Source organism: Schistocerca nitens, chromosome 4, assembly GCF_023898315.1.
Source record: "Schistocerca nitens isolate TAMUIC-IGC-003100 chromosome 4, iqSchNite1.1, whole genome shotgun sequence".
Lineage (NCBI taxonomy): Eukaryota > Metazoa > Arthropoda > Insecta > Orthoptera > Acrididae > Schistocerca > Schistocerca nitens.
In genome coordinates this window covers 384,600,458-384,615,827 of record NC_064617.1, presented here as the reverse complement: position 1 = coordinate 384,615,827, position 15,370 = coordinate 384,600,458, and the positions used below count along the sequence as shown (strand labels likewise).

The 15,370-nt window shown below is 39.6% G+C and overlaps 1 long non-coding RNA gene across 1 annotated transcript in view; it reads left to right on the top strand.

The window, feature by feature from the left end:
* The window catches only part of LOC126251945 (uncharacterized), a 40,125-nt gene extending 29,451 nt beyond the window's left edge, over window positions 1–10,674 (top strand). The window contains exons 2-3 of the long non-coding RNA XR_007545808.1: window positions 9,763–9,974; window positions 10,427–10,674. This is a non-coding gene — a long non-coding RNA (uncharacterized LOC126251945). The remainder of the gene's footprint in view (window positions 1–9,762; window positions 9,975–10,426) is intronic.
* Window positions 10,675–15,370: the final 4,696 nt, after the last annotated feature.

Sequence of the window (15,370 nt, the reverse complement as noted above, 5' to 3'; positions counted from 1 at the left end):
TTACCAACTACAATTCATGCAATTGGATATTTGTCATTAACTAGAATGTTATCTGTTTATTACAATGATTCATACATATTAACATATGGAAAGCATTCCTTATCAAGTTTTTCTGAAGACAATAATTTAATTAAGGACATCCATAAAAATGTAATCTCTTCAAATAATGAGTTAAATTTCACTGAAGCAGCAAATAGAATTAAGTCCTTCGATTCATCCGGTAATGTTAATGCATACTCGAGAGTCAGTATTGTGTTTTTATTGATTTTGCTAATGTATCTTTTGTCAACAGCATTTGTCATGTATGAAATTTTCATCTTGAAGGCACGCTTCTCTGTACCGAACGTTACTGTGTCTGCAAATGAAATACATGGTGCAATGCCTTCTGATGCCACAAACGGCGAAATAGATTCATAACGCCCAGGAGGTCGTTTTGAGCCACCTGTGGTTGCTCTTTTTCTCTTGGGAGAGTGATGTAAGGGTCTACGGGTTGCACACAGCCCTATTTCTGATGAGAGTATAAACATAAATTGCTATATGCAGAATATTAAATTTGTTTCACTTACCATGTTATCTTGGGTTTCTTTCGGTATGTAGGAACGAAACAAATTTCATGGAATCAAAGAATTTCCATTTACTTTTATATAAGTCGTCTGAACTTTGTCCACTTTTTCTTCGATTTATTTAGTTCTTGATTATACTGCGTACGCAAATTATGATTTTTTCCTTATTTCTGGCTCTGTAGTGTCGAATTCTGACGCAATAATTTCCAATGCGTATTTTTTTTTTCAACCGAACAGAAATCAATTGAAATTTAAAGGAGTCTGTATTTCCAGGCTACTTCCCCTTCAGACACATTTCTTGCTCGAGAGAGCCGATAGTTAAACGTACAATTTTGCACTGGTTGGCCTCTAAAAGGGTGGGGCTCCATAATATAATTTTTTAGAGCAAATGCATCATCAGCAACAATGACATAAGGTATCTGCACAGTTCTACCGGGTAAATTTCGAGGAACTGGTTCAGTCGAAGAATTAGACTCAAGACAATCTGACAATCTACAATTATTAAAAGCTCCACCATCAGGTATTCTACAAAAAAAATGGCTCTGAGCACTATGGGACTCAATATCTTAGGTCATAAGTCCCCTAGAACTACTTAAACCTAACTAACCTAAGGACATCACATACACCCATGCCCGAGGCAGGATTCGAACCTGCGACCGTAGCAGTCCCGCGGTTCCGGACTGCAGCGCCAGAACCGCACGGTCACCGCGGCCGGCGATATTCTACAATTACTGCCCACATCGAAGTATATAACTCTGTAGTCAGGTCCAATCAGTGCCAATAGCACAATACTATGGTTCCCTTTATAATTAAAGTACCGTACACACTGCCTTCTTTCTTGGGAGCCTGTATGACTGTATGTTTTTGATCCATAGCGCCAATACAAGCTGGGAGAATCTCATCTATTCTGAAAACCAGTAGCGATTCGTATTCATTCTTCTTCTGTTGAAGGTACGTAAAATTATAGAAAACAAAATTATATCTAAAATTTCTCCCTTTCAAGATAAATATTACATTACAATGTTTATTTTAGGGATCAGAAAACGCCAGGGAAGATAATGAGTGTGAGACAGATACAGTCTAGGAGAAAGCACAGGAAAGAAGAATTTTGAAAAGAAAAGAAGGAAAAAAAAAATACCGAGGAAATTTCAGACACTATTCTAAATAAGGCATTAGGAGCGATGCACAAAACTGTTGATGAACGTCAGGTGTTTGGAGACTACGTGGCATCATCAAAACACTAATCTTGAAATATTCTCTTTTCAAACATTCATATAGAGCCACACAGCAGTCCGTAACAACTTGAGAGATTGTGCAAACGGGTACTCGGAAAAGGTACATCAAAGAGTGAAAACTATGGCCTAAAAATAAAAACAAAGTAATTCAATGAAATAAATATAAATGTACGACTATCGACAATAAATATTTATTTGACATTTACGTGTTTTAGTCTCTTACCTGTGGCTAAAAATCGAAGAGTACCGGTAATTAAAAGACGATATCTTGGTGATTTAGCTCGCCGCATATTTGTATCCTGTTTCCGAATATTTACTTCTACAATTGACAAGAGGTGTTCAAAACTTGCAAAAGACTTTCTCAGAAAGTTTGTAATCTGAGCAAAGTCCTCTGATTTCAGTTCATTCAGTAGTGTTTCTTGGAAACTTGAGCATGAACGTCTCTGTATCCATTTCGCTACCCAAACACTTCTCTTTTTCATAACTTTTTCTTTAACAATAACAATACAACAACACTGGCGGCTGCTCTGGTTTGTGCACACGACATTGAAATCTACAACTTGCCTGTCTCACAACGCGAACTGTAGTGGATACACTTCCGCAAGTAATTGCAGCAAGTTCGTGAAATTAACTTGCCGAGGCGACTTGCAGAAGTCAACTTGCGCAAGTACTAATGTAAACACCTCAGCAAGGACTTGCAGAAGTTACTTGCTAGTGGACACGCACCTTTACAAGAGAAAACAACATCCAACTGTTACAAAACTCTTGAATTACTCTTCGCGAGGCAGAGTTATTCAGTGGCAGCAAAACGTCTTTGTTGAACGGGTGTCATAGCTCTCGGTTTTCGCCGTAAAAAAAATTAATGGATGGAAATTTATAGTGGAAGAGCGGCATTGTAGCATGGCGTTGTTGATTTTTAAGAACTATAGTTAAAGTGCCGTTTGCAGACATTGTGTGGCTTCACGAAACCTGGATAAACGCCAATCATTCTGTCAGAAAAGACTGGACAGATGATAGCATATGTGAAAGTATTGCTGTCCCGCTGGAAAAGGTTCAATAATTATAGCTGGAACTGCATCTGGTTTTCTACCTAACTGTCTACTCATTTACAAATCGAGGGACACAAATGACTACCGTGAGGAGATGAACCACGACAGTTTTCTGAAGTGACTCAAAGGGCAAATACTGGGAAACTTAAATAGGCCCTTTGTCATTTTAATGGATAATGCCACATACCATACAGTTATTAAAGATACAGCTCTAATGATGGCAAAAAAAGGTGACAGTGTTGAATGGTTGAAATGCCATTTTGTGAAAATTAAGGATGATTTATGTAAGGCAGAGCTCATGGAAATAGTAAAGAAAAATAAACCACAGTTTCATAAGTTGTGGACGAGGTAGCTAAAGAACATGGCCACAGGGTGGTTAGGCTTCCACCATACCACTGCCACTTTAACAACATTGAAATTATTTGAGTACAAATTAAAAATTATGTGGCAACAAATAACAAAAGCCTCACTGTCACAGAAATTCAAAGAATGTTAAAGGAAGGAGTGACACAAATAACGAAGTGGAGAAATGTTGTACGCCACACAGAAACGGTTGTTAGAGAAGTGTGGAAAAGTGAAGTGTGTGTTGAGAGTAATATATAGAAAATTTAATTACATCCTTGAGCAATTCTGGTGGCTCGTCCATGAACGAGATCTCCAACAACAACAGTGTCAAGGAAGAGTGAGATTCTGAACCCTTTGCCTTAATTAGTTTTTATTTTTTTGTATTATTGACTGAATGGTGTGTACTGCAGTTGCACAATAGATCTCATCTCGTTCTGAAGGAATTCTCCTTCGCACAAGTGTGACACACTGCATACACACAACAGTCACTGGTAAGTATTCAAGCAGTTTATATTATTTTAATGTTGTAAGTTGATGCATTTAAATGAATGTTTCAGATGCATTTTAACACCCTTTACATGCAAATACGACAACTGAACGTGATTCATTCTGATAATTGTAAAAACAGTGTTCCTCCTGTTGCTTTTGGTGGGGTATACAAGTAATAGGAACATGACATCGTTTTATATATAGGAGTCGTTTGTTAAGCCACAAGGATATAATGATCCTGTAAAGTGAACTCAATGCCGCCCGTTAAAAGGCAGCGTGAGAAGTTAGTCTATTAAGAAACCGCATAGCTGATGCTCCTACAATCATAATGCATGCGCATGCACTGGCAAACTGACAACATCGTCCCCTTCTACACTCAGCTGTGCTTTACTGCCAATCACTTTGTTATTCTGTTTCGGGTATAGTGTCGGCTATCGCACCTAAGAACGCAACATGGGGATGAGAGGTGTTGAGGTGACACAGTTCCATAGGTTTTGGACAGGCTGCACTCGTCTACGCCTGCAGGCAACCCACATGGCACCATGACAGCTGCCGCCTGCATCTCATGACAATGGATATCACTGGCATGATCAGGGTGTCAACACATTCTGCAACCAGCTGCATTTACATGCACATAGTGCAGCCCTGAGAGAGGTCAGAGAGCTGTGTAAGGATGCTTGAATAAACTGTTTAAGTGCAGGCTGTGGCATGAACTTGCCCTCTCCCTCACTATTTCTGTCACCTATCCTGATGTGTAGTGGTCAACATAGCCTGGGCCATTGCAGTTGGTGTCTGTAAGCAGTTTTTACACATCCCGACAAAACATGTATTATTGAAAAGTGTCCAACGGTCAAAACCCATGATTTGGTGAGAGAAGTGATTGTTAGGTATCCAAACACTGGGATTTGGTGTAGAATAGTCTGATAGGGTACTTTGCTTGTATGTAAATACAAGCAGCGCCACTTCACATACCTCCAGTTCAGCACTATTGGCTCAACAGAGTGATGTATGGTGAGTCTCACTTTATGTTTGATTCAATATCTGTTCTCAGTTATTGCTATTACAGAGTCTGTTGCTGCTCAAACAGATAAAGTTCACATGTAACAAATAAAAATTCTTGCCAGAAGCAGGAGTATGAGGAACTCCTTCATAGATTTGAGGCTTTGAAAGCTACTCAGGTTCAATCACAGTCTGAGTTGTGGGGAAAATAAGGCAGAGTTGAGGATGGGTTCTTCTTCTTATTCTTTCGATCCAGCTGCAGCTGCACTCATCAATCTCCTTTCAATAAAACAAGCAGTATTCATTAGTGATGTTACCACTACAGCTGCAATAAGTGGTTGGTCAGACGAAGTAACCCTTTGTGTGGCGAACTTGCGATTTGTAGGGGAAGCCAGCTCAAATGTGTTGTAAACGCTCAGTAAAGCACAGTCATTTCAACAGTTAGTCGTTAGATTACACCGGCGTTGCCAAAAACAAAGTTGCACACAGTTTTTTTTCTTTTTTTTTTTTTTTTTTTGCAATGAGCTCAGCACTTTGTCATTGGAACGTAATGAGTCACTGGAAGTATTTTCGGGCAGTATCCGCAAAGTCAATGTGCAGATGTATGTTCCTACCTAGAATGTGGAGGGCAATAAGGTGTTACTGCAGGAAGCAGAAAACAGATGATTAGACATTTTCTTGCATGGCATACTCGCAGAAATGTCATGAAGATTTACAATGAGAATCCTAGTGATTTAACAGCATCTTTTAGAATTGCAGGAGAATATTTTGCATGCAGCAACAGGTACATCACCATTTATTCACTTTGGAAGTCAACTGTTACAGGTATGAATGTAAGGGCCATATGCAGAAACAGTGTAGGCACCCAGAGTGTTACTCATACGGGGAAAACGGCTACCAAGCTTCAGATTGTCAGAATAGGAAGCACTGTCGGGAGAAGTGGCTGTTAAGCTTCGATTGTTGAAAAACAGTCCCAGTAGATGTTAAAAAAGCGCAAATTCGTGCACAGACAGTATTCTGCTTAGTGAGTGCTGTGGAACAGTTGTTTGTCGTAGATACAGGGGCGCATATGTCCATTACCAGTCTGGGCCTGGTGAGCAGGAGGAGACTCGGGCCACTGTGATTTAAGATACGTGGGGTTCGCGATAGAAGACCATTGTGCAGGACGGTACTTGAGTTTACTATTGGGAAAACTAAGTTTACCGAACACTTGGATGTTTTGCCACATGTGGGTGAACATATCCAGTGCTTCTCAGGCTAGATTTTCTCGACAAATATCATGCTAGGATTTATCTTCAGCAACACACGATTGAGCTCAGTGGGAGACTCTTTCACATGGGTGATACAGTTGCAAATAAAGGCATGTTGCAGGGCTCATCTGTCATGAAGGTGATGCCAACTAAACTATAGATAACTTTACTGAAGATTGATCAGCAGGATAAAATACCAGCAGGTACAGAAATAGTAGTGTGAATTCCAGTGGGGTACCAATTTACCACGTGGGGCTGTGTACGTGGTTGAGCCACTCTCAAGCAAAGAAGAGTTGGACAGTTCACACTGTTTTGTGCACAGGAGCATAATGCACACAAGTACGGTTAATTAGGAACATATGGTTCCAGTTAGCATAGATAACTCAGGCAGCGGCGAGGTCAGTCTGTTGAAAGTTATAGCCACATTCTAGGAGTGCTAGAGGAATAAGACTTTAATAGGTCGAGTCTGAATGTAATCCACAGCAAACATCTGATACAGCAGCAAGAAGGGGATCGTCTGAAGGGCAATGATTGCACAGCTGTGAAAGAGGTATTGTTGAAGCAAACGACTTGTTTTGTACAGATGGATGGTTACCAGAAACGCAGGTAACTCAGCACTGTATGCCAAAAGGAATAGTACACTGAATCATAAGAAACTGTATCACATACCGGGACATTTACAGCTGCTACGGGTGCTTGTCCATGACAAGAATTTTCGCTTGGTCAGTGTTTCTGCCAGCCAGTAAAAAAAATAGGCAGCCTCGTCCACGGAGATGGCAGGCACACCGGAAATGCTGCAGTCAAGCTCTTTGCAGTGGAGTGGTAGGATTGATAATATGGATGCTAGCACTCTCATTGTTCTATTATTTTTATAAAAAGAAAAAGTGTCAATGTAGAAAGTGTTGGATGCATCCTGTGTTATAAGATCTATTTAAATTTGAACTATATGAAAAACTATGAGAGGGCGATACAAATCATGTTAAATTCTTCAATGTATCAAAAACCATGTTTGACAAATTATTGTCAATTTTGCAAACTCATGCAACATGAAGACACTAGCATGTGAAACAACTCCTCCTGAAATGCTTGCAGTGACACTGATGTGAATACACAACAAACTGAATTTTACTTATTAGAAAATATTTATTTTCTGTGCAAAAAGGAACACCGCAATTTACATACAACTGTCTTTAGACCAAGTTGAAGATCAGTGAATAACGTTATCTGTTTTATATTAAGATGAAATATCACTGTTCAAATTTTTCCAAAAATCGAAAGTTTCTTAAACATTAGACATGTGGAAGTAGGACTCAAATAGAATTTATGCTGAGTAGGCTGTGATGATTGGTATGACGACGTACCGTCAAAAGATTGGTTTTCATGTACTCCATGACTCTAGGAAATGTTGAGAGATTGCTGATGCGTACTTCTGATTTGTTATTTTGACATAACTCTTTTAATAAGACTTTATGACTTCATATTGGAAATCTACGATATTTTCATCAAAAAATTTGTCCACAATTAATGTAATCCCTTTAAATAAAGACATACAGTAGAGTCCCGTTAATCCGAACTAATAGGGACTGGACCTTGTTCTGATTAGCTGGAATTACAGTGATGAGTTTATAGAATGAAGTAGGTACACCACGGTAACAAGTGTGGGAAAAATGGCTCACTCTCACTTCCTGCACTTGTTGTTGTGCATTGTTGAGACCTTTATAGCATCTGTGGTCATTGCCCTGCGAGTTGGCTGGCAAAGCGTTTGGTTATGTTAGTTATCGATCGCTGGCACGCGTAACAGTTGTGTTGTATTCGTTCAGGTGTAGCGGTGTACGTATTTTCGTCATGAGTAAACGAAAACATACATCATTAACTTTCAAAGATAAACTGAATGCTTTGAAGCGGATAGACAATGGTGAGAATGTATCTAAGCTGGCAACGGAGCTGGGTGTTGGTAAAGCAACCTTTTGTGATTGGAAGGAGAACTGAGTGAAGCTTGAACAGTCCTGTGCAACATCTTCGGGAAAAACACTCGAAATTCGGCAGACTTTGAAACAGTCCCTGTACGATAAAGTGGATGAAGCTCTTTTCCTTTAGTTTACGCAGGAAAGAGAAAGGGGAACTCCTTTGGGTGGAGCACTGGTTCAGGAGAAAGCTGTTTACCTGAACAGATTCAATAAATGTCACGGAATCCGTCATCTAACAATTGCTGGAGAGATGCTGCTTTCTTCTGACCGTGAAGCAGCGAAGGAATACTTGGGTGAGTTTGAAAAAAATAAAAAGAGAGGGAAAGTATTCTCCACAACAAATTTATAACGCTGACGAAACTGGCCTTAATTTTAGGGCGTTGCCAACAAAAAGCCTGGCATAAAAAGCAGAAGACCAAGCTCCTGGTTTTAAAATGTGCAAAGATCCTGTGACTTTATTTACGTGCAGCAAAGCTGCTGGTAATCACAAGCCGCCTTTAATGCTGATCGGCAAATCTGCTAGGCCCAGAGCTTTATGAAGTCCCTGCCGGTATATTATTGCAACCAGAAAAAAGCATGGATGGATGGTAAGCTGTTGAAAGAATGGTTTCATGGCCAGTTTGTTCCTCTGTTCGATGGTTTTCTAAGGTTAAATCATTTGTCTCTCCGTGCAATCCTTTTGATTGATAATGCGCCATTTATGTGATGGAGATATTGTGGCGCAGTTTTTGGCGCTGAATGTTACACCACTTCTACAGTCGGTGGCCCAGAGCGTACTGCAAACATTAAAACTGATATACAGAAAACAATTTTTAAGAATGCAGATGATAGCATTCATTTAGTGTACAAAATGAAAAATACCAATGTGAAGGATGTTGTTTATTGGGCTGCTGAGGTATGGCAGAATATTTCAGAAAATACTCTCAGAAAACTCTGGACATCTCTTGAATTACAGGTCAACCTAGTGGAAAATCTACTACAAATGATACAATCCCTGGATGTGAAGAAGCTAGTGAAGGAGATGTCGACGAGTGGATGGGGTACGTGTGGAGAACCTTACTGATGCTGCTGTGACTAAAAACCAGGAAGAAGTGGACTGCTATGACAGAAGTGGCAATGAGCCTGAAAGTGCCAAAGGACAGTGTTACACCTGCTGATTTGATGTTTAGGAGACGATGGTGCAACTATGCATCATATAACAGACTGTCTTCATTACGCCAAAAAACAATGGCTGAGTTTTTGTCATATAAAAAGTAGGGATAAAATGTCTGCTGTATTTTATTAAGTTTGACAGCTTTTCTTTCATTGTTATGCATTGTTTAAACCTAACGTTTTCATGCCAATTTTTCTAATACATGTTTAATGTACTGTGTAAATTAAAAAAGTGTGTATTTACAGCGGTTTACTGCACAGTTTTCCATACTTACACTAACATTTTTCATGTTTGGATTACCGGAGTTTGGATTAGCAGGGCTCTGCTATGCTGCTTCTTTGACCCCACTCAATATATGAATCAATGATGGCATTTTCCTGTACAATTCATTTGTAGCTTTCTTGTTTTTCTGTGGGTTATCTTTGCATTAGTGACAATGTTTTTCGCTCTGCGAATCAGCAGGGTTTACATTGTCACTATTATACAGCATATTTGCAGAACTTTCTTGTCTATGTATTATTTTTAACAGAAATTTTAGTTAGTCATAAAACACACATTCGTGTTTTCTCCAGAACCGCTCCTATTCTGTTTAATTTTCTGTGACATTTCATTCAATTAGCTCTGACATTAACCCATTTTTATTAGCCTCTTTCCTTGAAAAAAGAAAAAAAAAACGAATAGAAACAAAACATTGTAATTTTTATTATTTCAGGTAACTTGCAACAGAAAACACTCACTGATCTCCATTACCATTCAGACTGGGAATAAAAGCCATTAGTAGGATTGTACGTGAGGTTTGCATGACGATGTGGTTGTTATTTTGTGGCACTATATGGGCCATTCCAGAGGAACATGACTGGATCACTATGGCATGTCAGTTTGAAATTACTGCAAATTTTCCAAACTGGATAGGAGCCATTGATGGTAAGCCCATCAGTATTACCGAACAATAAGAAAGTGATTCAATGTTTTTCAGTTATAAAAGTTACCATTCATCAGTCCTGATGGTAGCAGTGGATGCAAATTATAATTCTTTTTTTTTGTGAACGTTGCTGCTCACGATAAAGACTGTGACGCAAGTGTATTTAAAGAAGCATCTTTATGGAAAAGACTGCAGAGGAACACACTGAACTATCTCCTCCCAGGCCACTCCTGAATATTCTGAGGGAAATTCCTTATGTATTATCGGAGATGAAGCATTTGCATTGCATAACAGTTTACTTCGTCCCTATGGTGGCCAAGAACTTGACCTCAATAAGTGTATTTTTTACTATTGCTTAAGTAAAGCAAGAAGATTTTTAGTGTGTGTGTTGGCATTACGGCCAGTAAATGGAGGATTTATCAATGACCTTTGAATGTCTCCACTTTTTTTGCAGCTGACACAGTGAAGGCAATTTCATCCATAAAGGAGGAGGATTTACTACTACAAGTGCTGAATGACTATAGACATAGACTCTGAACTACGAGAACTCAGAAATCAGTTACTTTGTTTCTGAATCTGGAAAAATTCCATGGCAGAGTAACTTCGCCTAACATAGACTGATTCAAACATTACGTGAAAAACACAATAAGTACACAGAGAACATGTTTGTATATTACTGAACATTAAACAAAATAAATATGAGATGACATTAAACTACATACCTATATCATTTCTTTCTTTATCTCCCAGCATCTGAAAAACTTTGAGGTGTACAGGTACATCCTTCCAAAGTCAGTCATCTGTCCTTATATAGTCTTCTGTTGTCTTGTTCTACAAGATTGGTTGTTCTTCCACACCTATGCAATCAAAACTTCACAGTCTATACTGAATTCAGCACTCTTGACGAGACCCCAACAGCTAGCTCATACAGGAGTTCAGACACAACTAATGAGACTCAAGGCACTCGTCGATGTGTTAGCTCGTGGACATGCAGACATATTACATGTTCGCCTGAGAACCAGGCACACATCAGGCTGCTGGCTCCACAGTGGGAGACCAGAGCTGCATCCGACAGCTGGACTAGTTGTTTTCTCTGATGTCTCATGGACATCCTCTCATAAGATACAATGTATCACTATAAACCTAGCAAATGTGCCGGCCTGGCACACAGCAAAAATTCTTGTCACGGACAAGAGCACTAATGGAGTAGTTCATTGAACACCAACTACGAGGTGGAATCACAGAACCTAATGACAGTCCTGGAGTGCAAATACAGTTATTATCCCCAAGAAATTATTGGATAGAATGAAGAAATATTTGTTTTGCTGTGGTTACAGGTTTCTGAATGCACAGACCATTATAGGTGCTTCTCCAATCCCTAATATTACGGAAAGCTTGGATAATTTTGGCCAGTGTCATTACTTTACTACACTGGATCTCAGAAGTGATTATCATCAGTTAGAAGAACACTTGAGGATGGGCTAGAGACAGCATTTACGGCACCACGTGGTCATTATCAGTACAAGCAGATGCTGTTTGGTTATAAAAATGCACCTGCTACTTTTTCAGTGGTTACTGAATGGAGTTTTATGAGGATTAAAGCCTAAAGCCTGTATGGTGTTTTTTTAGATTACATGATAATTTATTCAAAGGAAATATGGGAGCATATGAAATGGTTGTAGGATGTGTGTAGTAGATTTTGGTCAGCACATTTGACACTGAGCATGGATCAGAGCCATAACTTGACTTATTTTCCCAAAGCCATGACCAACTGAACAGATACAGTTGTTTGGTGGTTTGTGTAACTACCACTATAGATTCATAATGGATTTCGCAAAAATAGCTGAACCATTGAACAGATTACTTACAAAGAGTATAAATTTTCATTGGGCACAAGGGAGTCTGCTAATGTTTGAGAAACTGAAGGAGGCATAGAGTTTGCACCCGGTATTGGGTTTTCCCATATTTTGAAAATCAGTTCATCATGTGACACTTTGAATGAAGCAATCAACTGTATTTTGGTCAGATGTTTAATGGACAGGAGCATCCAGTAGAGTACACTTCAAGGCAGTTAAATAAGATGGAACATAACTATTAGACAACCGAGAAGGAAGTGTCAGCAGTCATATATGGTATTGCATATTTCCTGTTTCACTTGTATCATTGAAGGTTTAAGGTTGTGACCGATCATGTATTACTGAAATGGTTGCTTGTTCTGAAAGACCCATCTAGTCGTCTAACACGTTAGGCTCTCAAGGTTAGCTAGTTTGATTATGAGGTCACCCATAAGCCGTGTAGAAAAAACATGAACGCAGGCACTTTAACTCACAAATTGGGAATGTTGAGTACATTGGGAAAAAGTTGGAGTGGCAGAAAGCACAGGCAGAGTATAAAGATTGTCAGACTTTTGTTTCACAGCCGCACTTTAACATACATGATTATTTGTTGTGTAGAGAACCTGATCATTTTTCATGGCTTATAGTAATGGTTATGCCAGCCAGTACCATGGCACAGGCATTAGTTAACAGTTGGATACTGAAGTTTGGAGTGTGCGATATCTTAGTCATGGATTAGGGTACGAACTTTGATTCAGAATTTATGAAACAGCTATGCCATGCATCACGTATCTGGAAGTAATGAACAAGCCCATTCCACCCTCAAACCAACAATAGGATGGAGTGTGTTCACAAGACCACTTCAAAGATGTTAAGCTTCTACATAAATGCCAGACAAGATGACTAGGATGACCTATATTCTGTATGTGGTTTGAGCACACAACTCTTAAGATTTGAATGGGAACGGGCATGTCACCACCTGGGTTGGTGTATGCGATGAAGATGCCATCCCTGTTTCATATTTTTTGTCCTAAATTGGGTTGGGATTGTGAATCAGTAAAGAAGTTTGCAACAAGAATACAGGAAGTATGGAGAAGGCCCTGAAATGGCAGGAACAATCAAATAGGCTCATGGGCAAACTATCGCAATATTGTGTAGGGCAGCTGAATATTGGTCACTAAGGAAAGTTCTAAGCATTGACAATTTTATTAATAAAAAAGAATAAATATAGAGGGGAAAAGTAATGATGACAAAATAATGTTAATGGTGATCCTAATGTTAAACTACTACAACCCTTCCAATATTTTATTGTAAAACAGGATACTTACCTGCACTAGAGCACTGTTGTTTGTGTTACAATCATCAATTGCACCTTACTGTACATTTTAAAAACATGAGGGGACATATTAGATGGCCAGTACTTATCCTCGGAAGGTAAAATACCTGTTGTGACGCAAAAGGGAGAAAGAAAAGGATTGTAGCTTTCAGAAATGTTAGCCCTTTGCCCGTGAGAAAAAAAGATTAGATTGGGAAGGAGGGACAGTTCATTCAGGCCACAGGTTGAGTGGAACTAAAGAGTTTAAGCCCTTGAGACACAATCTCATTACCTCTGAGCTCTTGCCCTTCACATTTGTCACCTCGCGCCCTCACAGCAGCTGGATTTCCTCAACACAGGGTCTGACTGACCCACCTTCCTCCCTCCAGGAGGTAAGTATTGGGCAGCCATTCTATATCCCTGTAATATTACAGTTTTTGCAACTGGTATTTCCATTCTGTACTGCGAACTGGTACTGCGAACGGCTGAAAGCAAGGGGAAACTACAGCCGTAATTTTTCCCGAGGGCATGCAGCTTTACTGTATGGCATGGAGAGCTGCATCAAACCAGTCTCAGGACTGAAGACCACAACAACAACAACAACAACAAGGAAAGGAAAAGTAGCTCTTGGCCAAATATCACACACCATATCTGGTCATGGAGATGCTCTCACTGGTTAATGTAAAGATATATTTTCCTACAAAAACATCTATCGTTAACGTGTATTTGGTAAAACCATTTAAAGATTGATGGCTACTACAGTTACCTGCGACCGACCCAGTATGCAAAGGTGAAGCAGGCAGAAAGAAGGATTCTCTAGTGGTCACACAACATAGGGCACATGGACCTTACGCTTTGAGGTCACATAATTCTTTGCAATGTTATGTTGGTGTTAGGTTTATTATTAGTATTTGAGTTTGTGAAAGTGTTGTCCATTGTGTTGTGTTTGGAGATGGATTTAGTGTTTTCATGTAATTGCCACACATATTTTTCTTTTACTGTTGTAGGGTTATTGCCAGGTTTCTTTGTTTTTGTTTCTTGTTTTCTACTTATTGTTAACAGATTTGGAGAAGTGCACTCAAGGGAGTGGTGTTGTGTCCAGACAGACTGATATGAGGGAAGTATGTTTTTGGAGCAAAACAAATGAGACAAATTGTGAAAAGGTAATCTTGACCACATGTCTTCGGATTCGAAGGCTGTACTTGGTCTTCTTGCCAGAGATCGTGTTGGCAAATTGCTATGAAAAAGGGAGCTAGTGTTATTAATGGTACAATCTGCAAGATAGTCGGGAACGATTTTCACCTTCCAGCTATGCTCACTGGTACAACTGTCATGGCACTGATGCAGGATACATTATGTTGGCTGGAAGGGTCATTACAGGCATCACCCATCCGAATTTTAACTTACCTTAATGCTACCTTCAAACCTGAACTTACGCATTCATTACACAAATTTACTGAGTTACAGCAAGAGGAAATTTCAGTGGACTAGATGTTACAACAGGTTCAAAATTTTCATGAAAAATGTCAGGACAAGATTAATATTGATAAGCACTTCAGCTACCAGTTTTTACGTATTTGGATATTTTATTTCTGTAATAAATACAGATGCGAACAGTCTATAGATCCAACAATGGAACAGTTGATATAAATAAAACAACTGTATTTAAATTGTGAAAGATTAAGGATTATATTGTAATAAGGTTCTGGAAACTGCACTTTAAGAGTGGTGGAGAAATCCACGAAGGAGAGATAATGGTTAAAGTTTGCTGTTGCTGTCAGTAAAGAGGTGAGGTGTACCGCACTGTGCCCCGAGAAAGTTGGGCATGCGAATCGTAAATGTTTGCGGCCATGGCCACGCAGTGGAGGCCAGCTTGGGCAATGTGCTAATCAACTAAGCCTTTGGACACTATTGTTGACTGTACCTCACAATGTCCTGGCCAGATGGGATTGCTACACTGGTCATGGCCATGGTGCGTACAATCACGAATACTTAGGGGCTCAAGGCATTCAGTCGAGCCACCATTCTGCCCGAGTTTGAAACAGGGAGAATGACTGGCATTTGTGCTTCAGAGAAACCATAGCTACCACTGGGTGATGAAGATTGGCTCATAACCTGCCCACTGATTAACTCATCAAGTTCTGGCTAGATGCACCATAACTGTGGTGTGGTGGCTGTGAGACTTGGGGAAATCTCAACAGATACAGGGAGCTTGCTTCTGGCCAGCCTCCGCCCTTGGAGGGACTTG